The following is a 25588-nucleotide window of genomic DNA, read 5'->3' as shown; positions in this document are numbered from 1 at the left end:
TCTAAGGGCAGGAATCCAGAGAGAGAAAGGGCCAAGCAGAAGCCATATTGTCTTCGATGACCTGGCCTCAAAAATCATGCAATACCTTTCATTCATTGAGGCCGTCACAAAGCTCCACCTATTCTCAACGGGAGAGAAATAAATACTGACTCTCAATGGGGAGTGGCAAGGTTCTGGGAGGGCATATGGCACCCAGAATATGGCTGTAGGCATTTGTAAACGGGGTTGTTGACACTGAGCTTTCAGGTAGGTGATGTGGTTGGCTATTTTGCAGTGAGCCCCTGGTTTTGGTCTTTTCTTTGGGGATAATCAGATTTTTAAAAATATGTTCTTTCATTTTCTTGCTTAGGGAATTCTAGGAGACTTGTCAGGGAATTCTAGGAGATTTGTTAGGGCTGGGGGTTAAAATAGGACAGGGGAACTCAGCATTCAGTATTTAATGCATATACCTTGTTTTCAGTAGGATAGCCCATCTTAACTGTACTAACGCCTGTGCCAGCCAACCCCCGTCCCAGGTTTCTCTGTTCTACCCTCTTCAGATAATAAACCTCTAGAGTGGAGGAAGGTCAGTTACCCAGTGGCATAGAACTTGGAAGAAAACCTAAACATGTGACTGCTTTGCCAGAAGTTTTCACCCAATCCTTTATATTTTCTTTCCCACCATCATGCCCAGTTACAAAGGAAACTGGAACTGTCCTGTCCTGAGAATTCCAGAGATTCTGAAGAATTTGTGATGGGTAACACATTGATTCCCAGCTCTCTCTACTCTCGTTTTGGATTCCACTGTTTTGGTTTTGATAACTCATTTACTGTTGGTTCATATGCTTTCCAGCTTCCAAAATGTATGGCTGTTGTCTTCTTGCTTTATTTCCTAGTCCTTTGAATCTCTTTCCTATGGCTTTGGTAGGGTTTTGAAAGATGTGAGTTTAGCATATTTGAACTGCCATTTTAGCCTAAGAGTCTCTTCAGTCTCTTTCAACCACTGTTCAGGTGATATCATTAGCAAACCCCTAAAGACTAAATTCTTTCAACATGCTCCAGGTTTTCAACAAGTCTCTTAAAGCATGGTAGTGCTGTAAACTGAATTTCAGGTACATTTTAACCAGTACAGATGACAATAGGTAGTTCTCTTGTTCCAGGCACTCAACTCAGCACCTTTCAAACTGTGTTAGTACAGTGGCATCCCTCAAATCATTAATAAGTGGTCTGAAAAAAAGCTTGAGGAATATTATGTTCCATTCTGTTCAATGTTTGTCATATTATGAATCAAGAAAAGTGTGCTTAATTTGTTTTTATTTAATATTTCCAAAACAGTTGACTATATAATCCCTTTTTTTCGGAGAACATTTTGTAAGATTCTAATGTAATGTCCCTCAAAGTGGGTTAACCAACTACCTGCATTAGAATCATTGAGAGTTCATTTACATATTTGGATACCTTTGGTCCTATTCCAGATCTTGAATCAGACTAGGCCTTAGGAATCTGCATTTTACATCAAACAACATATGCAATTCTTGTGCTACTTAAGATTACTGGGAGCCTATGCCTACCTATCTGAACCTTTATCCTGAGGAACTTCCACAGAGGAACACTTCTTCAGCCCCTCTCCATGCCTCACATATTCTACTCTTTAGGAATGACTTTTCTGAGTGGTAAACTTCGAAAAACACAATATGAATGCTTGGTCTAGCCCCTGTCTCTCACTCCTCTCTTTGGGATCTACTTATTTGCCAGAAGGGTGCATTTTACTCTGTGGGGTAGGCTATGTGCTGAGGGAGGAATCTCATAATTATCTGATTGTTCCAAAGATTAGGCAGAAAAGTGTATCTAATAAAGGATTAAAACAATAGAAAATTCACTTACAATGTTAAAGGTGGAGGCTTAGTCTTCATAGAGCTATGCCAGTCTCTCAATTGGTTCTGAACCAATCTCTCCATTGGTTCAAAGGCATGTTACATATTGAGTCTCCTCAAATCCTGAATTTACATTTGAAGATAATTGACCTATAGGCAAGTTTCAAAAAATACAACATAAGTACATCATGCAATGCAGTGGAAAACACATGGCTATTCATTTTACTTTAAAAAAAAAATTTGCATTCATGTGAAGAGCAGACAAGGTAAAGCAGCAGTGACTGAAATTCACCTATTTGGAAGTAATTCCAAAGGATTTGAAAATAGCCAGATCCATCCTTCATATTTCTTTTAAGATCCCTCTTAAGACAAGCAGAGAGATAGGAGACCAGAGTGTGTAACATCTGGTTTGTTTAGGGATAAGAAGGGTGCAGCGGAGGGAGTTTTTGGAGGCATTCTTAAAGGATGTGGTAGGAGAGCACCTGGAAAAGCCTACTTTATTGAAGAGAGGCTTCAAGGACCCAGGCAGAGGAGGTCATGTTTAACAAATCGGATGGAGTTCCTTGAAGATATCCTTGTCATGAAAGATGAAGGAGATTTAGTGGCTGTATGAAGAGTGCTTTGATTTTTAAACAAGATTTGACAAGACCCACATCCGGGATTAATGGTCAAGGGGAAGAGCTATTGAACATGGGTAATGTAGGGTGCAAGAGAAAAAACTGGCTCAAGAAAGGGAGATGGATGAAAGACAGGGAAGGGTTTTGTGATTTACTCCTATCCCCTCCTCCCCCTGGATGGAGGAGCATTTATCCCTTAGGGTGACTTAGATATATTACTAATGGAGGAGGGGATAGTAGTAAGAGAAAATGGTCAGCCAGATTTGGGATAGATTTTGTAATATGTATGGAAGGGTAGCCAAACAACAGAACAACTACACCGAGTCTTGAGATGATTCAGAAACTTGGACCCAGCAATTGTAGCAAATCATACCCAATAGGGATAGTGATGCCTGACATCGTGGCTTGGGCAGAGGGATAGAAACCAATCCAAACCAAAGAGACGAGGATCAATAAACCAAAGTAGGGAACAATTAGCCCAGTGACATTTCCTGAGGATGGAGTTTTAGATGATTGTAAAGTCAGCCAAGTTGGTCTTTGGTGTTCCCAGCCTTTCTTTTGGAGTACTCTCCTATTCTCACACTCTCCCCTCTTTCTCCTATAAAAATCTAATGTCAGTAAAATATCTAACTCACCCGAAGGGATAAATGCTTAGAGAGAGTTCAAGGCATTATTCTTCCTCTGGGTATTTACATTTTAATGGGAGTTTTAAAATTGAAATCAAAGTATTATAGCTGTTGTAATGGAATTTCAATGAAGGGTTTGGGGAGGACACAGTAGGGTTATTACTTGTCCCAGAAGTCACTCATGGCGGTTGTCTCCTGCACCTGGTGGTAAAATCATTGTTAGTTCTGCCAAACAGTATTCTGGTCTACAATTCTTATGAAAAAGTAAAATCATTGAAAATAGAGCTTTAAAAACTGGATTTGTGGTTGAAAAAACAGTATTGACAGGCTTTGGCCAAAGGAGCTGATGGGATGACATTATGGTATGGGAATAGGAAGGAGAAAAGGGCAACAGAGAAGGGAGCTGAGGCCCAGAGACATTCACACACTGACCAACCTCTGAATGCCTTTAGCCCCCAACACTCTCACCATCATCCTAATTGAAATCCTGCCCCATTCAAATGCTACTTCAGAGACACCCACACACTGACCAGGGTCTGAGTGCCTTTAGCTCCCAACACCCTCACTATCATACTCATTAAAATCCTGCCCCATTCAAATGCTACTTCTTCTATATAGGAAAAGAAATGGTGTACTGTTCATTTTCTTATTGCTAACAACACTAGAAGTAGGGAGAGGGAGTGTTTTCTATAATGAATTCTGTAAATCCAAGCAGAAAAGAGGAAAAGGAAGGAGAGAGTAAAGTGGGCACTAACCCTGCATTCTGCCTTCAAGGTCCTTCTTGATGATTTGGCATCCTAGAAAGACACAATTACTGGAAAGTGGCAAGCGTTTTCCTGTAGAAATTTACTAAATTTCTTTCTGAGGATACAGGAGTGTGGGAGGTACGATTATAGAGGAAGAGACTGTAGTATACCATTCAGCAGCCTTAACTAGCTGAAAAACACAGCTGAGAGTTCAATATGAAGGAGTCTGAGCTTTTAAAAGGCTATAAAACACCCCATGAACTTTATTCATGGAAAAGTTTTTCACACCCCCGTTTAGAGTTCAATTTGACTTTACTACATTGTTTAAATTAACTATCTAGTTTCTCATCCCAGAGATTAAAGCAGAATATTAAGAGTGGCCTAAGCTAACTTGGTAGAAAAGGCAAGGAAAACATGTTGAAAGGACACAGGGACTTTAAGAAGTGCAGCCGTCTGAGGCTATTTTGGTCTGGGACAGAGTCTTAACTTCTCAGTGTGTCCTGGGGCCTCACTGTCTCAGAGCAGATTTTTCCACCTTGCATTCTACTTCCATCCCTTCAGTTCATCCATCCCAGCCGCAATGGCCTTGCTCATCCGCGACTGCACCAAGCCTGTTCTCAGTTCAGTGCCTCTGCATTGCCCTTGCCTCTGCCTGTGAAACTCCAAGGCAACACTTCATATGGCCAGCCCCTTCTCTGTTCTCCATCCCTTCACTCTTTCTTAAATAGCCACTCTCAATCTGCATCCCATTACCCTGCTCTATTTTCTTTACAAATAATTACCACTTGAATTTATTTGATTTACATGCTTTTCTGCTTATTTATTTCCTGCTTCTCCCCTTTGAATGAAACCTCCATGAAAAGAGGAATCTTGCCTAGCTTGGTCTCTGTTCTACCCCAGGTCCCAGAAAGGCATGGAGCAGCCACACTATAAATGATTGTAAAGAACTAGTAAGCGAGGAGTCCCCAGTGATACCGCGGAGTCTTCCCAATAAGGTTGCGTTATAATCAGTTTCCTCTTTCTATAAAGACAGGGAGATTTATGTACATTTTATAAATCTTATACCCACAATGAATTATTTGTTTTTATTTACGGAAATTCTCAGTTATCTGGAAAGATCTGACACTGTGAAAAAGTCCCTTCTGCAATACGGATAACAAGGAGGATTTTAGGTTGTGAAAAGAGAAGTGGTTGCTTGTTTTCTCCCGCTAGATGAAAGGAGGCCACAAATCTTTTTGCAGTTCCACTAAAGAGCCAATAAAATAGAAACGCAACACACATGTGCCAAGAGTTCAACAACAAGGCGGAAGTGGCTTAGGTTTGTGGTCTGTTACCACATGACAACATTGAGTTGGAGCCAAGGCATTTTCTGCTCTTTGCAGTCTCTGCATGTTGAAAGGCTCTACTTCGGAACGAATAAGGGATAGACATGTCACAGAAGAGGAACTCCGTGATCGGCACAGGGGTGTGAAAGGATCAGGGAAGACATGTTTCAGCAAATAAAAGTTAAGGAATTTAAAGTTTCCCTGCACAAGAGTAAGCAAATTATGGCCCAAAAGGCAAATTCAGCCCTCTGTCTTTTTTCTTGGCAGTTTTAGAAGTTTTTATTTTCCCAAATGGGCTTTTTGAATTAAAAAAAAAAAAGTTCCAATATTCACTTGGAAACTTACTAGTTCCTAGGAAATAAAATTAGTGTGGCATAAAGGAAAGGACATTAGTCTGTGAGTCAGGGGGCCCAAGTTGTCCTGACTCTTTTACTAACTAGTTACTTCTGCTGTCTGGTTTTGTAAACAAAGTATTATTGGAATACATCATACATTTATTTATGTATCATCCATAGATATTTTCACACTATAACAGTAGAGTTGAGTAGTTGTGAAGGAGACCACATAGCCCACAAAGCCTAAAATATTTACCATCTGGTTCTTAATATTATAGAAAAGAAAATTGCCAGCCTTTGCCCTATACTATGAGTACAAAAATAAATATGTTATACCATATGAAATTGCTTATATTTGATCTAAATAATTGAAATTTCACATAATTCAATTTTTTCTTTAATTTTATTTATTTATTATTATTATACTTTAGGTTATAGGGTACATGTGCGCAATGTGCAGGTTAGTTACATATGTATACATGTGCCATGCTGGTGCACTGCACCCACTAACTCGTCATCTAGCATTAGGTATATCTCCCAATGCTATCCCTCCCCCCTCCCCCCACCCCACAACAGTCCCCAGAGTGTGATGATCCCCTTCCTGTGTCCATGTGTTCTCATTGTTCAATTCCCACCTATGAGTGAGAATATGCGGTGTTTGGTTTTTTGTTCTTGCAATAGTTTACTGAGAATGATGATTTCCAATTTCATCCATGTCCCTACAAAGGACATGAACTCATCATTTTTTATGGCTGCATAGTATTCCATGGTGTATATGTCCCACATTTTCTTAATCCAGTCTATCATTGTTGGACATTTGGGTTGGTTCCAAGTCTTTGCTATTGTGAATAATGCTGCAATAAACATACGTGTGCATGTGTCTTTATAGCAGCATGATTTATAGTCCTTTGGGTATATACCTAGTAATGGGATGGCTGGGTCAAATGGAATTTCTAGTTCTAGATCCCTGAGGAATCGCCACACTGACTTCCACAAGAGTTGAACTAGTTTACAGTCCCACCAACAGTGTAAAAGTGTTCCTATTTCTCCACATCCTCTCCAGCACCTGTTGTTTCCTGACTTTTTAATGATCACCATTCTAACTGGTGTGAGATGGTATCTCATTGTGGTTTTGATTTGTATTTCTCTGATGGCCAGTGACGGTGAGCATTTTTTCATGTGTTTTTTGGTTGCATAAATGTCTTCTTTTGAGAAGTGTCTGTTCATGTCCTTTGCCCACTTTTTGATGGGGTTGTTTGTTTTTTTCTTGTAAATTTGTTTGAGTTCATTGTAGATTCTGGATATTAGCCCTTTGTCAGATGAGTAGGTTGCAAAAATTTTCTCCCATTTTGTAGGTTGCCTGTTCACTCTGATGGTAGTTTCTTTTGCTGTGCAGAAGCTCTTTAGTTTAATGAGATCCCATTTGTCAATTTTGGCTTTTGTTGCCATTGCTTTTGGTGTTTTAGACATGAAGTCCTTGCCCATGCCTATGTCCTGAATGGTAATGCCTAGGTTTTCTTCTAGGGTTCTTATGGTTTTAGGTCTAACATGTAAGTCTTTAATCCATCTTTAATTGATTTTTGTATAAGGTGTAAGGAAGGGATCCAGTTTCAGCTTTCTACATATGGCTAGCCAGTTTTCCCATCACCATTTATTAAATAGGGAATCCTTTCCCCATTGCTTGTTTTTCTCAGGTTTGTCAAAGATCAGATAGTTGTAGACATGCGGTGTTATTTCTGAGGGCTCTGTTCTGTTCTATTGATCTATATCTCTGTTTTGGTACCAGTACCATGCTGTTTTGGTTACTGTAGCCTTGTAGTATAGTTTGAAGTCAGGTAGTGTGATGCCTCCGGCTTTGTTCTTTTGGCTTAGGATTGACTTGGCGATGCGGGCTCTTTTTTGGTTCCATATGAACTTTGAAGTAGTTTTTTCCAGTTCTGTGAAGAAAGTCATTGGTAGCTTGAAAGGGATGGCATTGAATCTGTAAATTACCTTGGGCAGTATGGCCATTTTCACGATATTGATTCTTCCTACCCATGAGCATGAAATGTTCTTCCATTTGTTTGTATCCTCTTTTATTTCCTTGAGCAGTGGTTTGTAGTTCTCCTTGAAGAGGTCCTTCACGTCCCTTGTAAGTTGGATTCCTAGGTATTTTATTCTCTTTGAAGCAATTGTGAATGGGAGTTCACTCATGATTTGGCTCTCTGTTTGTCTGTTGTTGGTGTATAAGAATGCTTGTGATTTTTGTACATTGATTTTGTATCCTGAGACTTTGCTGAAGTTGCTTATCAGCTTAAGGAGATTCTGGACTGAGACGATGGGGTTTTCTAGATATACAATCATGTCATCTGCAAACAGGGACAATTTGACTTCCTCTTTTCCTAAATGAATACCCTTTATTTCCTTCTCCTGCCTAATTGCCCTGGCCAGAACTTCCAACACTATGTTGAATAGGAGTGGTGAGAGAGGGCATCCCTGTCTTGTGCCAGTTTTCAGAGGGAATGCTTCCAGTTTTTGCCCATTCAGTATGATATTGGCTGTGGGTTTGTCATAAATAGCTCTTATTATTTTGAGATACGTCCCATCAATACCTAATTTATTGAGAGTTTTTAGCATGAAGCGTTGTTGAATTTTGTCAAAGGCCTTTTCTGCATATGTTGAGATAATCATGTGGTTTTTGTCTTTGGTTCTGTTTACATGCTGGATTACATTTATTGATTTGCGTATATTGAACCAGCCTTGCATCCCAGGGATAAGCCCACTTGATCATGGTGGATAAGCTTTTTGATGTGCTGCTGGATTCGGTTTGCCAGTATTTTATTGAGGATTTCTGCATCAATATTCATCAAAGATATTGGTCTAAAATTCTCTTTTTTGGTTGTGTCTCTACCTGGCTTTGGTATCAGGATGATGCTGGCCTCATAAAATGAGTTCGGGAGGATTCCCTCTTTTTCTATTGATTGGAATAGCTTCAGAAGGAATGGTACCAGTTCCTCCTTGTACCTCTGGTAGAATTTGGCTGTGAATCCATCTGGTCCTGGACTCTTTTTGGCTGGTAAGCTATTGATTATCGCCACAATTTCACATCCTATTATTGGTCTATTCAGAGATTCAACTTCTTCCTGGTTTAGTCTTGGGAGAGTGTATGTGTCGAGGAATTTATCCATTTCTTCTAGATTTTCTAGTTTATTTGCGTAGAGGTGTTTGTAATATTCTCTGATGGTAGTTTGTATTTCTGTGGGATCGGTGGTGATATCTCCTTTATCATTTTTTATTGTGTCTATTTGATTCTTCTCTCTTTTTTTCTTTATGAATCTTGCTAGCGGTCTATCAATTTTGTTGATCCTTTCAAAAAACCAGCTCCTGGATTCATTAATTTTTTGAAGGTTTTTTTGTGTCTCTATTTCCTTCAGTTCTGCTCTGATTTTAGTTATTTCTTGCCTTCTGCTAGCTTTTGAATGTGTTTGCTCTTGCTTTTCTAGTTCTTTTAATTGTGATGTTAGGGTGTCAATTTTGGATCTTTCCTGCTTTCTCTTGTGGGCATTTAGTGCTATAAATTTCCCTCTACACACTGCTTTGAATGCATCCCAGAGATTCTGGTATGTTGTGTCTTGGTTCTCATTGGTTTCAAAGAACATCTTTATTTCTGCCTTCATTTCATTATGTACCCAGTAGTCATTCAGGAGCAGGTTGTTCAGTTTCCATGTAGTTGAGTGGTTTTGAGTGAGATTCTTAATCCTGAGTTCTAGGTTGATTGCACTGTGATCTGAGAGATAGTTTGTTATAATTTCTGTTCTTTTACATTTACTGAGGAGAGCTTTACTTCCAACTATGTGGTCAATTTTGGAATAGGTGTGGTGTGGTGCTGAAAAAAATGTATATTCTGTTGATTTGGGGTGGAGAGTTCTGTAGATGTCTATTAGGTCTGCTTGGTGCAGAGCTGAGTTCAATTCCTGGGTATCCTTGTTGACTTTCTGTCTCGTTGATCTGTCTAATGTTGACAGTGGGGTGTTAAAGTCTCCTGTTATTAATGTGTGGGAGTCTAAGTCTCTTTGTAGGTCTCTAAGGACTTGCTTTATGAATCTGGGTGCTCCTGTATTGGGTGCATATATATATTTAGGATAGTTAGCTGTTCTTGTTGAATTGATCCCTTTACCATTATGTAATGGTCTTCTTTGTCTCTTTTGATCTTTGTTGGTTTAAAGTCTGTTTTATCAGAGACTAGGATTGCAACCCCTGCCTTTTTTTGCTTTCCATTTGCTTGGTAGATCTTCCTCCATCCTTTTATTTTGAGCCTATGTGTGTCTCTGCACATGAGATGGGTTTCCTGAATACAGCACACTGATGGGTCTTGACTCTTTATCCAATTTGCCAGTCTGTGTCTTTTAATTGGAGCATTTAGCCCATTTACATTTAAAGTTAATATTGTTATGTGTGAATTTGATCCTGTCATTATGATGTTAGCTGGTTATTTTGCTCGTTAGTTGATGCAGTCTCTTCCTAGTCTCGATGGTCTTTACAATTTGGCATGATTTTGCAGCGGCTGGTACCGGTTGTGCCTTTCCATGTTTAGCACTTCCTTCAGGAGCTCTTTTAGGGCAGGCCTGGTGGTGACAAAATCTCTCAGCATTTGCTTGTCTGTAAAGTATTTTATTTCTCCTTCACTTATGAAGCTTAGTTTGGCTGGATATGAAATTCTGGGTTGAAAATTCTTTTCTTTAAGAATGTTGAATATTGGCCCCCACTCTCTTCTGGCTTGTAGAGTTTCTGCTGAGATATCAGCTGTTAGTCTGATGGGCTTCCCTTTGTGGGTAACCCAACCTTTCTCTCTGGCTGCCCTTAACATTTTTTCCTTCATTTCAACTTTGGCGAATCTCACAATTATGTATCTTGGAATTGCTCTTCTTGAGGAGTATCTTTGTGGCGTTCTCTGTATTTCCTGAATCTGAATGTTGGCCTGCCTTGCTAGATTGGGGAAGTTCTCCTGGGTAATATCCTGCAGAGTGTTTTCCAACTTGGTTCCATTCTCCCCGTCACTTTTAGGTACACCAATCAGACGTAGATTTGGTCTTTTCACATAGTCCCATATTTCTTGGAGGCTTTGCTCGTTTCTTTTTATTCTTTTTTCTCTAAACTTCCCTTCTCGCTTCATTTCATTCATTTCATCTTCCATCGCTGATACCCTTTCTTCCATTTGATCGCATCAGCTCCTGAGGCTTCTGCATTCTTCACGTAGTTCTTGAGCCTTGGTTTTCAGCTCCATCAGCTCCTTTAAGCACTTCTCTGTATTGGTTATTCTAGTTATACATTCTTCTAAATTTTTTTCAAAGTTTTCAACTTCTTTGCCTTTGGTTTGAATATCCTTCCATAGCTCGGAGTAATTTGATCGTCTGAAGCCTTCTTCTCTCAGCTCATCAAAGTCATTCTCCATCCAGCTTTGATCCATTGCTGGTGAGGAACTGTGTTCCTTTGGAGGAGGAGAGGCACTCTGCTTTTTAGAGTTTCCAGTTTTTCTGCTGTTTTTTCCCCATCTTTGTGGTTTTATCTACTTTTGGTCTTTGATGATGGTGATGTACAGATGGGTTTTTGGTGTGGATGTCCTTTCTGTTTGTTAGTTTTCCTTCTAACAGACAGGACCCTCAGCTGCAGGTCTGTTGGAGTACCTGGCCGGCCATGTGAGGTGTCAGTCTACCGCTGCTGGGGGGTGCCTCCCAGTTAGGCTGCTCGGGGGTCAGGGGTCAGGGACCCACTTGAGGAGGCAGTCTGCCCGTTCTCAGATCTCCAGCTGCGTGCTGGGAGAACCACTGCTCTCTTCAAAGCTGTCAGACAGGGACATTTAAGTCTGCAGAGGTTACTGCTGTCTTTTTGTCTGTGCCCTGCCCCCAGAGGTGGAGCCTACAGAGGCAGGCGGGCCTCCTTGAGCTGTGGTGGGCTCCACCCAGTTCGAGCTTCCCAGCTGCTTTGTTTACCTAAGCAAGCCTGGGCAATGGCGGGCGCCCCTCCCCCAGCCTCGCTGCCTCCTTGCAGTTTGATCTCAGACTGCTTTGCTAGCAATCAGCGAGACCCCATGGGCGTAGGACCCTCTGAGCCACGTGTGGGATACAATCTCCTGGTGCGCCGTTTTTTAAGCCCGTGGGAAAAGCGCAGTATTCAGGTGGGAGTGACCCAATTTTCCAGGTGCCGTCTGTCACCCCTTTCTTTGACTAGGAAAGGGAACTCCCTGACCCCTTGCGCTTCCGGAGTGAGGCAATGCCTCGCCCTTCTTCAGCTCGTGCACGGTGCGTGCACCCGCTGACCTGTGCCCACTGTCTGGCACTCCCTAGTGAGATGAACCCGGTACCTCAGATGGAAATGCAGAAATCACCCATCTTCTGCGTCGCTCACGCTGGGAGCTGTAGACTGGAGCTGTTCCTATTCGGCCATCTTGGCTCCTCCCTCCACACATAATTGAATTTAATAGTTTGTTCTTTTAAATCTCTTCTTCAATGTCCATCTCAGAACCGTCTCATCCATAAAGCTTCTTCCAAATAGACGGGAGCACTCCGGTTTCTCAATCCCCATGGAACTTTGCTCGTTATGTTTGGCTGATTCCATGCTTCTATAATAATCATGAGATGTATCGCTTCTCCTCTACTACTGGAAACACTGTTATAGGCTTAATTGTGCCCCCACCCCCAAATTCATACGTTGAAGCCCCAACCCCTGGTACCTCAGAATGTGACTGTATTTGGAGATAAAGTCTTTAAAAGGTAACTTAGGTAAATGAGGTCCTTAGGGTGGATCCCAATCCAATCTGAGTGATGTACTTATAGGAAGAGAAGATTAGGACACAGAGATACCAGAGAGGTCATTCACAGAGGAAAGACCACGTGAAGACGCAGTGGCCATATGCAAGCTGAGGAGAGAGGTCTCAGAAGAAACCAATACTGCCAACGCCTTGGTCTCGGACTTCCAGCCTCCAGAACTGTGAGACAATAAATTTCTGTTGTTTAAGCCTCCCAGTCTGTGCTACTTTGCATGGCAGCCCTAACAAACTAATATAGCTACTCAAGAGTAGAAGTTATTTCTTAGAAACTCGTATTTTAGTCCCCAACGTTCAATGGAAACATGAGTTCGTAACTCCAAGTTAACAAACCATGAACTATTGCATTAAATCCACATCCATTATCCCATATGTAAATGTCATGAAGGTCAATGTACACAGCTCCATATAACTGCATTCCCAATAGCATTGAGAGCCATAGGTCTGTCTAGTATTCATTGACTAAGCTTTATAGAATTTAGTAAAGCAAGGTGCATAACTTGGTGTGTCTGGGGTCTAAATTGGTGAATCTAGGTATTGAGGACCAGAATACTGTTTAGCAGAACCAACATTGGTTCTCCAAAGTTTCTAGAATGTAAATGAGAAGTTTCTACACAGAAATGTCCTAGAAGACTCTAGAATAGTTCATTCAGTGAACATTTATCAACTGCCAGGCAAAAAAGTCAACTTACATATCTCTGCTCACTTACTCTTTTCAGTGAAAATTGAAAAAGCTCACCACCCCTTTCTTAGTGTACTGAGGGACAGAAAGGAATAACTAGCAAGCTGGATGAGAGCTCTGTCAATTAGAATAACAGGCCCTTGGTAGCCAGTTCCAAATAACAATCTTCAAGGGAGCCCAATAATAAACATTAAACAGAAATATTAAATATGTAGTTCTAATTTACATTCCAGATGTCAGAATCTGCAAAAATGGGCAATGCAACAAAGATCAGACCATATGAGGAGCCAAGCTTCCCTGGTTTATCCAAAATCTATTGAGTAAAAAGTGCAACTGCTTCACATGGGACCATAGCCAAATTCAACCTGAGAGAACACATTTTGCAAACATCCTCCAAATGTAGAAGCTTTCCTGATTGTTCATTTCTAAATGAACAAATAAGAGGTTTCAGTATGAACAATGTCCAGATGCCCCAGAAGCCTGCTCTGTTTGCCAATTCCATTGACCAAACACACATTCTATTCCTTTTGGATTTCATTGGCAGCCCACGGTGAGAAGCACCATTTTATCTATGAAAAACTTTACCAACTTAAAGCTTGATGAGGAGATATATGAGGAGAGACCACTGGGCATTCTGATGAATTGAAAAGTCAGAAGTTATTGAGCATAGTCAGATCTGATCTTTCCCAGACCCATACATTTTACCCAGGGAATTCCCATACAATTATGGGAAAACCTGAACCACATTATCCCCAACCAACTCCAAATTTAATGGTGTGAGGAACACTCCACCTTAAAACAAAGCAAAGGCTTATAAAACACATGGCTGCTATGGTCTGACTTCTCAATAGAGGGCTGGTCATCTTTTCAGTAATAAGTTCTTAAGCATCTCTGAAAAATAATGCCCACTTATCAATCTGCCTTTGGTCACTGGATCAAGAAAAAGAAAAGTGTTCCTAAACTGATTCTCCAACCCCTTTCTCTCTGTGTGTGATGAGATTGTTCCTAAAAAATCTAAACTCCTATTTTTAGTCACCCACCTTCAACAGAAACATGACTTGGTAACTCCAAGTGAACAAATCATTAATCATTGCATTAAATCCACATCCATTATCCCACATGTAAATGTCATGAAGGTGAATGTACACAGCTCTATGTAACTATATAGCTTAGAAACTAAGACAAAAATATTCTTTTTATTAAGTTAGTAACCTGGATTTCAGGGGAAATTATTTTTTATGCAGACTTGTCAAGATTATACAAATAATCAATTTTCCGGGTAATTTACAATCTTCAGAGTGTGTGGGCCTTTGAAAATAAAAATTCATGTGTAATTCTCCCTGTGGCCTGAATTTTGAGTGCACCAAATCCATATTATCTAAAGACAATGTTCATTACATTACACACACTTATATCACCAACATTTGACCACCACTCCACCCAGAACTTTCCATGGCCCTTTACTGCCAATTCCATTGAAACTAAATTTCTCAGTTTAGTTGTCATAGTTTTTCACAGTACTTCTCCAGTTGGATTCACCAATTCTCTCCAAAATATACCTGTTGTTTAAGTCAAGCAAATTTCCTCTATGTCTACAAATAAATCATGCTTACTCTAGAGTCTTTTCCTGTATTTCTTCCTTCCATTTGAAAGATTTCTTCTAAATTTCAGATCCAGCTTAAAATGTAATTTATTGAAAGTTGCATTTCTCAACCAACACCCTCACATTGATCTTTTTTCCTGTGCCTTCGAACAGCACTAATCCTCTGTATCACATGATTTAGTAATCACTTATATTTCAAAAATTTACTCTTGTTTTGTACATTTGATTAAAGTCTCACAAAAATGAAAGCTTCATTTAAAAAACATTTATTCTCTGCTGTAATCTTAGCACCTAGAACAATACCTGGAACATGGGGAGGCTTGATAAATATTTATTGAAATAATAAATAATGATTAAAAAAATGTCTTCTCAGTAGGACTTGGAATTTTTCAAGAACAGGGGCCACATTACCATCCTTTGATTTTTACTATCCACAGTCCACTGCTACACTGTCTTAGTCTATTTTCTGTTGCTTATAACTGAATACCTAAGACTGGGTAGAAATGAAAATGGATTTCTTAAAATCATAGAGGCTGAGATGTCCATGATTGAGGGGCTATACCTCGTGAGAGCCTCCTTGCTAGTGGGGACCCTCTTCAGAGTCCCAAGGTGGCATAGAGCATCAAATGGCAAGGAGGCTGAGTGTGCTAGCTCAGGTCTCTCTTCCTCTTCTTATAAAGCCACCAGTTTCATTCTCATGATTACCCATCAATCCATTCACACATTAATGCATTAGCCTATCAATGGATTAATCCATCCATGAGGGCAGAGCCTTCATGACTCAATCACCTCATAAAGGCCCTACCTCTTAATACTGCCTCATTGTGGATTAAATTTTAACATGAGTTTTGGAGGGGATAAATTTTCAAACCATAGTGCATGTACATCTCATTTACCAAGTACTCAATCTTCTGCAATGCTCAATGACTAATAAGTTACACAAAAGTTTAGCTACAGACTTAAGTTCTAGGTCAGACTTGAAGATAAATACAATTGTAGTAGTCACCGCCTAAATTATTCCTGGGGTAAAAAAGGAAGACACAGAAAAAGATCTATTAAGTTTGGAAAGATGCCTATCTTTTAAAATAGAAAGTAAGACCACTTGTCATTTAAGGAACGTAGGTCTTTCTTAATTATCATGTTTCATACAATTATTGTTAGGCACAGTTATTTCTTCTCTATAGAGGACAAAGCTTATTAAATATAACATCTACTCAGATTTCCATGTAGATACATACCTCTAAAGTAAACAAGTCAGGCAAATATTATTATATCCACTGCACAGATGAAGAAACCAGTAAGATTGTCTTATCAAATGTTATATGGCTATGAAATGGTAGAGCTGAAACTAACAGCAATATTTTTTTTTTAGTTTGCCTCCCATATTTTTATGATGCCTTTTGCAAGCATTCTTAATGGTAAACATAAAGAAAATTTTGATGTCTACTCACTTTCCATTTTTTGGAATTTTCCCCTTTTGGTCTCCTTGCTACCCCTAATGGACTCTACCTTCCTTCCCCTGATTCTCATGAGAATCTGATCATCACTAAAGTGGGCAAGGAAAATTGTGGCAATTCTACTGTATCAAGGTGGTTTTCTGAAGCAGTAATCAGTGCATTATTACGAATTCTATGCTTCTTCATGGAACCATTACCTAAAAACCTAGATATTTTGGCTGGGAACAGTGGCTCACATCTGTAATCCCGCACTTTGGGAGGCCAAGGTGGGCGGATCACTTGAGGTCAGGAGTTTAAGACCAGCCTTGCCAACATGGTGAAACCCTGTCTCTACTAAAAATACAAAAATTAGCTGGGTGTGGTAGTGGGCGCCTGTAATCCGAGCTACTCGGGAGGCTGAGGCACAAGAATCGCTTGAACCAGGGAGGCGGATGTTGCAGTGAGCTGAGATCATGTCACTGTACACCAGCCTGGGCAATAGAGTGAGACTCAGTCTCAATGAAAAAAAACAACAAAAACCCAACAACCACAACAAAAAACTAGATATTTTTATTGCTTTGGGAAGGAGAAAATGCGGAAAATATAAGAATCAAATCTTGACTTTTTATTTCTAAAATATTCTCCAGAAACTCAAAGCAGAGCATAATCTTGAGCGCCAAGGCTTTCATTGTGAGAGCCAAGTTTTTACGATAGAGAAAAGGTTTTTCTGAGTCAACTCAGATGGAATATGAAGATAAATCTTATACCATAAATAGTAGTGTTAGGAAGAAGGCAGATTTCTCTCAAAAAACTACATAAATTCAATCTGCTGGAGAAAGAAGAGAGTTGAGATGGAAAAGGGGGCAATATTTAGTAGTCACTGCATAGGTCTCAGAGAAGGGACTCTGCTCCCATCTTCCTATCTTGTAGAGCTAGGCCCAGCCCTAGAGAAGGTGATCTAAACTGTAGTTAGGTTTGGGATGGGGAGTGGGAATTCTTGGAAGAGACCACTGCATTCCCCCTCCTGTTCAGTAGGCTGAGTTTAGAGCCTCTCAGATGTGCCCTGCCCCTCAGTGCAATGAACTAGAAGAGGAAGTTGGAATATCTAAGAAGAAAGGGATTGCGAGAGGGCATCCAAACATTTCTTATATTCTTGAAGGTCCTGGATCAGAAGATGCCTGACAAGAGGCCACTATCAGCAGCAACAGCACGGTGGGGACAAACCTGAGACCTTGATGGACCATGGACACCAGCAGGAGAGACAGAGGTCAGTGGTGATGTGAATTAGGTACACCCCATGGGGGACAACAAAGGGCAAGGACAGCTATGACAACTGCTGCCCTAATGTGCATGCCCCAAAAATATTTAGATGATACTCTGGGATGACAAAGAGTGGGGGAAAAAACACTAATTGGGTTTAAATGTAAGCCTGCTCAGAAATAATAAGATGAAAGTTCTTGTTAGGGAAAATGGAGCACCAGAGAGTAATGGTTTAGTACCAGAAAAATAAAGATGTCACAGTTCTGCACATTTGTGTTTCTGTCAATGAAATTTGTAGACAATTCACACACAAAAGGTGATGGCTGGGAAGTGTGTGAACTACTGTGGGATACTGAGCCAGCAAGGGAATGCCAGATCCATTTCAGAAGCTGGGTCTGTCTTCAAAGGGTTTTGACTTGCTGACCTCTGGCTGGCCTGCATCCTCCTCTCGGAACACACCAGACAGACGAGTAAACACAGATCACCAGTGGGCCACATGTTCCCTTCTTCTTCCAAGTGCTCTGTGGCCGTGGGCCTCCCCTGCTCCAGGCTTTTCATCTAGGTCCTCTTGACTGATGCTCAGGCCCCACAGAAGTTTCCTTACTCCTCTCTCAGCCAAGCAAGGGTGTAGAAAATAATAACCGAGCTCATAAGAGACTTCCAATATTGGTGAAGAGCTTCACCCCTAGCTTTTCTCAAATGCATGATCTACAATGCGTGAAATCCTGACTTCATTCATTCCTCTGAACACAACTTTCCCCTCTCTGATTTCCTCCTGTAAATGCTGATGTTCCTGGGTAGGGCCACTAGTTAAGTCCCTAACTCTCCTCTATGAGAAGTCATTATATTCTTTGACTCTGTGACACGGGTGACTTCAAGAAGCAGAAAACAGTAAGATTAAAAAAAAAAAGGTTGAGACCTTAAAAAAGGAAAGAAGGGTTCAGAAAGGGGTGTTTGGAGGAGCTGAAGAGAACTTTGTCCATCATCTTTCTTGAGGATAGATCCAAGTATGCAGTGAACCACCTTTGCATGCTGCTAAAATAAATGGCAGCAGGTCAAAGACAAAGAGGCCTGTCAGAGGACAGAAGGAAATGAATGTTGGAATAAATACTTTCTGATACATTTACACAGTTCCAAGTTGGCTAAATTACACATCCATTGTTTTAGATGGTAGTTCAGAGATCTCCTTCTTAACAGTAAGTATTTTAAAAAAATGCTTTATTAAGGTATTATTGACCTATACTGTACATATTTAATATATATATTTTGATGAGTTTGTGGATATGTATACATCCATGAATCTATTACCACTGTCAAGGCCATTAACATATCCATTACCTCCTAAAGTTTCCTTCCACCCCATTTATTATTGTTGTTGCTGTTATTTAATTAATTTACTTATTTTTGTGGTAAGATCTATTATCTCAGCAAATGTTAAGTCTACAATATTATATATGCTGTATAGATCTCCAGAAGTTATTCATCTTGCATTACTGAAAGTTTATACCCCTTAACCAACACCTCCCCCTTTCTCCCTACCCATCCCCTAGCAACCACCATTCTACTCTCTGCTTCTATGAGTTTGACTGGTTTAGATTCCACGTATAGATGAGGTCATACAGCATTTGTCTGTAACTGGCTTACCTCACTTATGATAACACCCTCTAGGTCATCCATGTTATTGCAAATGGCAGGATTTCCTTTTTGAGGGTGAATGATATTCCATTGTGTGTGTGTGTGTGTGAGAGATATATATATATATGTGTGTCGTATATATGTCATGTGTGTCATATGTCATATATGTGTGTCATGTCATATGTCATGTGTGCCGTGTGTGTCATATATAGATATATATGAGATATATATATAGCTATATATATGAGATATATATAGATATATATGAGATATATATATAGCTATATATATGAGATATATATAGATACATATATGAGATATATATAGTTTACATATATGAGATATATATATAGATACATATATGAGATATAGATATATATGAGATATATATATAGATATATATATAGATAGATAGATAGATCTCACAATTGTTTATCCATTCATCCATCACAGGACACTTAACGTGTTTCTGTATCTTGGCTATTGTGAATAATACTGCAATGAACACGGAAGCATAGATATCTCTTCAAGATCCTAATTTCAATTCTTTGGATCTATATTCAGAAGTGAGATTGCTGAATCATATGGTAGTTTTAATTTTCAAGGAAACTCCATACTGTTTTCCATACTGTTTTTCATAATGGCTATAAAAATTTACATTCCCATCAATAGTGTGCGAGGATTCCCCTTTTTCCACATTCTCACCAGCACTTGTGTGTGTGTGTGTGTGTGTGTGTGTGTATATAAAATATATATAATATATATATTTGTGTATTGTATATATATTGTATATATACAATTGTATATATATACACATAATATATATACAATATATATACAATTATATATATATACAATTGTATATATATTGTATATACACAATATACAATATTGTATATACAATTGTATATATGTATACAAGTGCTGGTGAGAACATGGAAAATGGCTATTATATAACAGCCACACTAAAGGTGTGAGGTGATATCTCATTGTGGTTTTGCTATGCACGTCCCTAATGATTAGTAATGTTGAGCCCCTTTTCATACACCTGTTGGTCATGTCTTCTTTGGAGAAATGTCTATTCGGGTTCTTTCCCTATTTTTAATTGAATTATTTTATTTTTGCCCTTTAGTTATAGAAATTCATTGTATACTTTAGTTATTGACCCTTTATCAGGTGTATGGTTTGCAAATTTTTCTCCCATTCCACAGATTGATTTTTCATTTTGTGGATTGTTTCCTTTGCTGTGAAGAAGCTGTTTAATTTGATGTAATCCTACTTGTTTATTTTTTGCTTCTGTTGTCTGTGCGTTTGGTGTCATAATCAAAACATTACTGCCAGAACCAATGTCAAGAGACTTTTTCCCCATGTTTTCTTCTGGGAGTTTTATGGTTTCAGATTTTATGTTTAAGTCTTTAATCAATGTTGAGTTGATTTTTGCCTATGGTGTAAAATAGGGTGCAATTTCATTTGTTTTCCTGTGGATAACCAATTTTCCCAACACCATTTATTGAAGAGAATATTTTTTCTCCTTGTGCATTCTTGATGCCCTGGTCAAAAATTAGTTGATCGTATATGTGTGGGTTTATTTCTGGACCTTCTATTCTGTTCCATTGGTTTATGTGTCTATTTCTATGTCAGTACCATACTGGCTTGACTACTATAGCTTTGTAATATAATTTGAATTCAGAGAGTGTGATGCCTCTAAGTTTTGTCCTTCTTACTTAAGATTGCTTTGGCTATTCTGCTTGTGTGTCTGTGTGGTTCTATATAAATTTGTGGATTGTTTTTTATATCTGTGAAAAAAATGCCATTGGAATTTTGATAGCGATTGCATTGAATCATTAGACATCTTTTGGTAGTATGGACATTTTAACAATATTATTTCTTCTAATTTATGAACATGGGACTTATTTTCATTTATTTGTCTCTAATTTGTTTTATTGGTGCTTTATAGTTTTCAGTGTACAGATCTTTCACCCCTTGGTTAAATTTATATCTAAGGCTTTTTTGATGCTGTTTTAAATGAGATTGTTTTTTAATTTCCTTTTTGGATTTTTTTTGTTAGTGGACAGAAACACACTGTTTTTGTATGTTGATTTTATATCCTGCAACTTTACTCAATTTGTTTTTTATTTCTAACAGCTTTTTTTGTGGGGGTGAGTTTCTTAGCATTTGGCTATTTAGCTGAAGCTTAAACTCTTCTGCAAATAAAAAAAAATGATGCCCTTACACCAATGTAGTCTAGAAGCTAACAAATAACTTTTGTAAGTATCTTACCTCATTCTTTCTGGTTCACAGCCCAATAAAGGAAGCAAGGTATTCCAGGTTGAACCTCCAGAAATTCACTCTTGATTTATATTTATGGCAGAGAAAGAGAGGGTAGGGAGAGTAAAAGGGATCCCTGGAAAGTTTCTAGGAGTAACATCAGATGTGATGGTGGAAGCTACTCACATGAGTTCCCCAGGGGCTGAAAGTAGCTGATGGAGAAAGCTTGGCCTCCTTTGCGATAGCATCCTCAGAGACTGTTTCAGTTCTCCTTTCACACCTGGCATGTATTTATATGGTACCAGAGAAGGGATTTTTATTTTAAATTATGCATGTGGATTTGCACCTTTATTCTATCAGAATCGAACTAAATGTTATTCCACAACACTCCAAAAAGTTAATGATACAATGTGACTAGAACTCTTTCCTGAAATATGAAATTCTTCAGGGACCTTGAAAGTATTAAAGGGAGTGGATGCCAAGGCCAAATCATACCCCTGGAGCCACATAGAAGTTCCACAAGTACTTATATACCAGTGACATAGATATTCCTTAGTTTCTGTGAATTCAATCAGAAGGTTTATATGAAAAGTTTCTGAAAAACCAGAGGTACAATGGCAAGGGGTCTGGGAGCCACCCTGACCTAGGCAGAGAAGTCCAAATCCATACTTGACTGTAGGTAACTAATGACCTGGTCAAAGCAGAGAGAAGAAGTGAAGATTTCAAGTTAGAAAGGAAATTAAACTTCCACCACTGTGATTTCATAATGTGACAAAATTATAAAATTAGAAAATCTATTTTGTGTTCATCTCATTGAATATTTATGTCACCATTAATATCAATTTAAAAAATGTTTTGCATTTTTTGACCTAGTGTAAGAGATCTAAAAAAATAATTCAAAGGTTTTTACACCACAGATTTTTAGTTTTATTTCCCAGATATAATTTGCATTTAGTCTGATTATGATACAATTGAGTTCATTTGGAGCCTAATATTCTCTATAGAAAGAGTAAATACGCATTTATGTCCACCTGTGTATGTATGTAGGATATTTTGGAAAAAGGCATTGAAATAGGATTCTAAAGGCCAGACAGGGTCTACCACTTACATGGAATGCTAGGTAGTCTCTGTGGCCTTGGATAAGTTATCTAGCCTCACAGGACCTATTTATTCATTTATAAAATAGGCATAATCCACTCTTTCAGAATTTTTATGAGTAGTAAATGAGACAACAAATAAAGAGTAATTCATTTTTAAATATTCATTTATTTTATATATTGATAACATAGAGACATAGATCCTGGTGGTTGCTGTTGCTTTGAGACAAGGTCACACTCTGTCGCCCAGGCTGGAGTACAGTGGCTTGAACGTGGCTCACTGCAGCTGTGCTCAGTGAATTCAATCAGAAGATGTATATGCAAAGTCCCTGAGAAACCAGAGGTACCATGGCAAAGGGTCTAGGAGCTCCCAAAGCCCATTTTGGCCTCCCAAAGTGCTGTAATGACAGGCATGAGCCACCGTGTCAGGCCTTGTATCTTGTTTTTGTATCTTATAATTTTTAAGTATCTGAGTTCTTCAGAGCTGAAATAGATTATATGTGATTCAGTCGCTCAAATTTTTAGGGGGCGCCTGTGGCAAATAAGCTCTTATCACCCAGCAAAAGTTTATCACATTGAATCCTTACTTAATAAATGTTTCTAAAGGTCTATCTGTACTCTCTAAAACAGCACTTTCTGTGATGATGGTAATGTTCTATATTTTCACTGACCAAAATGGTAGCCACTGTTTTAAATACCATTTTCAGAGCTAATGTTTCCCTAGTATCTTTTACCACTAAGAAAATGCGGTGTCTCTCTACAGTGGCTACCATCCCCATAAAGAGGTAAGTATGTTATAAAGGAAAGCATACCAAGGCATTATAAACATGCAATGCAACCCCCAATGGCGGACTCTCACTCCCAAAGAGGAATCTTGAGAAGACCACTTAACCAAAAAGAATGAAAGGCCATGGTGTAATTTCCAGAACCAAAGCAGGAACATGATGTTAGGGAGTGGATCTTCTCAATGGATTTCCTATAGACCACTGCCCTCCCTACCACATGTAGCTCTGTAATCTCTCTCGCTACCTATTCCTCCCAGTTACCACTTACCCAATATCTTCGTTATACAGATCAGGAGAAGCACCACGATGGCAAAGATCAGGGCCACACTGAAGGTGGGAATCTTTTCAAAGAAGGAGCAAAGATTGCAGTAGCCACAGAATATGCCAGGATGTGTGCGTGTGTTTGTTTTTCTTCCTTTTTTTTTTTTAAACAGCTCTATAATTCCAGCATTGAACTTGAGCATGATCACTATTTCCTCCTCTCATCATCTCACAATATATCCATACCAGCACAGACAAGACTCTCAATGTCAACACTGTTTGCTTTCCTTGTGGAGCAAGACACGTTCAGTCCCATGCTATCACACATTTAGAGCAGATGTTCCTAAAAAGGATAAACCAGGTGCTTAACATATTTTATTCCAAGGGGTAATTTTAGAAATTATTGCAATCAATGAGCTAATAATAATGGTGGTAATGATGAGGCCAAGTTATTATTACTTATTACCTTTAATCATCGACAGCAACTCAATTGGACATAATTAGAGACATCATCATAAATAACGTGGAGCAGATGGAAGATGCCGGGCTTTTCATTTCAAGGACTGAGTAGGAAGGTTAATGATGGAGGAATAGGCATAAAGAATGGGGTGTTTATATCGCAAATCCATCCTGCACTTGAACCTTTCCTGTCTGAAACCCACACAAACAGCTGAATTAGACAGAAGGTATAAGCAGCCAACCCTGCACTTTCAATGTCCACTCACTCACTTTGCAACAGCCTTCTGCCCATCACTCATTGCCAGACCCCAGTTCTGCCCCATTTCTATCCATGTGGGTTAAACAGTGGCCTTCTTTCTTTCTTTTTTTTTTTTAATTTCAATGGCAAAAGGGAAATAGAGCAATAGTCTCTCCTGATCTTCCCCCAACCTCTCTTTGAAAACATGCAAATGCTTTAGTTAGCCATTTAGCATTAACTTAACATTTGGCATGAAATTCAGTAAGAAACATTACATTACCTCCGCACATTAACTAAGTAAAACAACTCTTTCCTATGTATGGCAACTGTAGTACAGGTGCAGAGGAGTACACCCACAAGTAAGACACAGTTAGGTGTTCAAGCGGGATAACAAATTGATGTCGAAAAGGAAACCTGGGCTGTGAAGTTGTATACTTGGGGTTTAAATCCTGCAACTGCCATGTACTGAGCCATTATACTGAGCAAGTTATTTTTCTTCCCTGAGCCTCTGTTCTATTGATTGTAGGTGGCTAGCTTGTTAGCAGTGCCCTCTCTGTGGACCAAGATACCCTTGTCTTTTTCTCCATAAAAGAACCCTTCTCACCAGACTTCAGCTGTGGTAATTGTCCTGTCTCACCCATAGATTTGGAGGAGGTACTGCAATGGATTATTCCTTTCTCTGCCTCTGGTACCTGGCACATACTAAGTACTCAACAAATGTTAGAGCAGATGTTTCTAGAAAGGATAAACCAGATGCTTAACATATTTTATTCCAAGGGGTAATTTTAGAAATTATTGTAATCAATGAGCTAATAATATGAGTTTTCATGTCCCTAAAGGAACTTGAAGTCTAAATGGGCAGACAAGACCAACAGACACAAAGCACAGAGTGGCACAAGAGCCATGTCTGATGCAACAGTGACTCAGGAGGATCACTCTGACTCAGAATGGCCAAGCAAAGGTATTGGGAGGAAGTGGGATAGAACTGAGCTTTGAAGACTGTGCTAAAATATGTACAGACTCCCCAGGTTATCTCAAGTTCTCTCCAGGAATTAGCTTCACCTCTTTGTGCTTTGGCTCCACATCAGTTAAATAGTGATAACATTTGATCGTTAAGAACCATGTAGAAATGAAACAATTTTTCAAGTTTTCTAATTAAGTGTATTCATTGCCACTCAAAGATAAATACCATATAAATATAATAATAATCATATTGAGAAATAAAATAGTAATGATGCAGATACTCATGTACTGTTTCATGTTTGTGGTCTTTGAGGGGAGTTTTTACTCAAATATCCCTAGATGAATAAATACATATGGTCTATAAATATGTCCCAAAGCAATTTTCTCCACTTGAACCTACATATACTTCACTATAGAACTGAAAACAAATTTATTTAAGACTTCTTTTATGTGGTTGTCTTTTGAAAAAAAAAATCAGAACTCTCATTAAAGCCAATAAGAATTTGGTATAAAAATTAATAGCAGGATATGAGCTTATAGAATCTTATCAATAATATCTTTATGATCCATTGGTCTCTTTGTGATGTGCCAAACATA

The 25588-nt window shown here is 39.0% G+C and overlaps 1 long non-coding RNA gene across 1 annotated transcript; it reads left to right on the top strand.

Moving 5' to 3' along the window:
* The first annotated feature begins 155 nt into the window (after positions 1 to 155).
* LOC129057754 (uncharacterized) lies at positions 156 to 25356 on the top strand. Its single transcript, XR_008522506.1, has 5 exons — positions 156 to 246; positions 12315 to 12468; positions 15962 to 16007; positions 17185 to 17292; positions 24868 to 25356. It is a non-coding gene; the product is annotated as an uncharacterized LOC129057754 (long non-coding RNA).
* Positions 25357 to 25588: the final 232 nt, after the last annotated feature.

This window comes from Pongo abelii, chromosome 12, assembly GCF_028885655.2.
Source record: "Pongo abelii isolate AG06213 chromosome 12, NHGRI_mPonAbe1-v2.0_pri, whole genome shotgun sequence".
Taxonomy (NCBI): Eukaryota; Metazoa; Chordata; class Mammalia; order Primates; family Hominidae; genus Pongo; species Pongo abelii.
This window is presented reverse-complemented; position numbering and strand designations above follow the sequence as displayed.